The sequence below is a fragment of the Oratosquilla oratoria genome, chromosome 10 (assembly GCF_046742065.1).
Source record: "Oratosquilla oratoria isolate Oo_2021 chromosome 10, ASM4674206v1, whole genome shotgun sequence".
NCBI lineage: Eukaryota > Metazoa > Arthropoda > Malacostraca > Stomatopoda > Squillidae > Oratosquilla > Oratosquilla oratoria.
This window is the reverse complement of record NC_134786.1, coordinates 34,363,291-34,365,790: the sequence shown is the minus strand read 5'-3', so window position 1 is coordinate 34,365,790 and position 2,500 is coordinate 34,363,291.

Here is a 2,500-nt window from a genome sequence, read left to right as displayed (position 1 = left end):
TTATTTTGTCGCAATTTTTTTTTTCGTTTCATTATTCATTTATTTTACATTCTTTGCTTTCATTTTTTTTAATCTTTGATTTTATATTTTATTTTGTTCTTTGTGTTTTGTTCCTTTTTTTGGTATATGTTCATTTATTTATTGATTTTACCTATTTCTTTAATTTCTTGTATTCCCTGGTTCTTTGTATCCTAGTTCCCATCAAAAACTCGAAGATTTAATTTTTCTTCTTTCCTTTTTCCCTTCCTTCTTTCTTCCTTTCCATCATTCCCTTGAAGAATTAACTTTTCTTCTTTCCTTATTTCCTTCTTTTCTTCCTTCCTTCTTCATTTCCTTCCTTATTTACTTCCTTTCATCTTTCCTTCTCTCTATTTTTTCCTTTTTCCTTCTTTAATTTTTCCTCTTTTCTTTATACCTTCTTTCCTTCTTTCCTTCTTTCCTTCTTTCCTTCTTTCCTTCTTTCCTTCTTTCCTCCTTTCTTTCTTTCTTTCTTTCCTTCTTTCTTTCTTTCTTTCTTTCCTTCTTTCCTTCTTTCCTTCTTTCCTTCTTTCCTTCTTTCCTTCTTTCCTTCTTTCCTTCTTTCCTTCTTTCCTTCTTTCCTTCTTTCCTTCTTTCCTTCTTTCCTTCTTTCCTTCTTTCCTTCTTCCATGTTTTCCTTTTCCTTTTTTCTTTCTTCCTTCTTTCCTTTTCCTTCTTTCCTTATTTTCCTGTTTCCTTCTTTCCTTCTCTTTTTTTTTCTTTTTGTTTGCTTGTTTGTTTGTTTCTTTCTTTTTATAATCGAAGGCTAATCTTAGGAAGGTGGCGAAAATTGTCCATATGAACCACAAGAGAATTTGATGTCTAGTGGGCTTTTACGTCATTCTTGTGTTCATATAGCCTTTTTTTTTTCTCTCTCTCTCTCTCTCTGCCAGTTTCCCCAAAATAACTGACGGGACAGCTTTTACAAGGAATTCTATGAATCAGACGGTCCTCAGTACCCATATGCTACTCATTTTTGTTTTTGTTCTTAATGATGTCGTTTATTCTGGTCCCTGTGCCATATGCAATTCTTAACCCTGCCTTGGTGAGCAATTGTACGATTTCATCTGCGTGTTTAGAGTTGTGGACGAACAAAAAGTCCCCGCTGTCACCTTTGTTCCCAAATATTTGGCCTTCTCCGGTTCTTTTTGTTATTCATAAAGCTTTTCTTTTAGTCTATGTACGAGTCCTTGTAGGTAACACAGTTAAAAAAAAAAAAAAAAAAAAAAAAAAAAAAACAGACAGCTGGATGGATTTAAATGATTGCATAGAGGGATTAGGGAGAAATATCATTGTAGTTGTATTGGGAGACTTTAATGCTAGGGTAGGAAACGAAAAAATAGGCGGAGTAATTGGTAAGTATAGAGTTCCAGGAAAAAATCGTAGTGGAGAGTTGATGGTTGAGATGTGTCTCAAAAGAGAGTTGATGATAGCAAGTACAGTGTAAGGGTGGTAGATAGAGCGTTAATGGATTCTATAGTGGTAGACAGGAGTATAGTAGAAAAACTTAAAGATGTACATGTTCCAAGGGGAGAGAGTGGGGGAATATCAGATCCTTTCCTTGTGAAAGGTAAGATGAGAGTGAAGGATAGGTGGAGAACAAGAAAAAGGGTGGAAAGTAGGGAGGTACTTACAGTGAACTTTTTAAATGAGAAAGAAGAGGAGAAGGGGCATAAAAAGAACCTTAGTGAAGAGTGTGAGGGAGTGAAGGATAGAGTAGAAATGGAGTGGAGGAGGAATGGGGATGGTTCAAGGAGGGAGTCATAAGGTGTGCAAAGATGGTGTGTGGAACAAGGAGGATGGGAGAAAATAAAAGGAAGGGTAGTGAGTGGTGGGATGAGGAAGCAAAGAAGGGTGTAGAAGAGAAGAAGCAAGCTTTCATAGATCGGTTACAAGTTAGGATGATAGAATCATATGAGAGTTACAAAGTAAAGAGAAGAAAAGTAAAGCATAAGATAAAGGAGGCAAAGAGGAGAGCAGATGTGAAATGGGGTAAGAGTGTAACAAAAAATTGAAAGTTATACAAAAAATGGAAAGAAATAAAGAGAGAAATAGGAGGCGAATCAAGTAGAGAAGAAAAGGTAAAAGGTGCAGATGGAGAGATGATAACTGAAGAGAAGGTAGTGAGAGGTGGGCAGAGTATTTTAGGGAGTTGTTAAATGTAAAGGAGGATAGAGAGGGAAAGATAGTTGCAATGGGAAACACTAAGAAAATTACCGTCATGCATGAGGAAAGTGGAGGCGAAATAAAGAACGATGAAGTGAAGGCAGCTTTTAAGATGATGAGAGCAGATAAGGCACCTGGGATGAATGTATGCCATGCAGAATGTCTAAAAAAAGAGGATCACTGATGGTAGAGTGGCTGGTGAGGTTATTCAATGTTTGCTTAGGAGAGGGTAGAGTGACGGAGGACTGGAGGAGTGCTTGTATAGTTCCACTTTACAAGGGAAAATGGGACAAGTGTGAGTGTAGTACTTTCATAG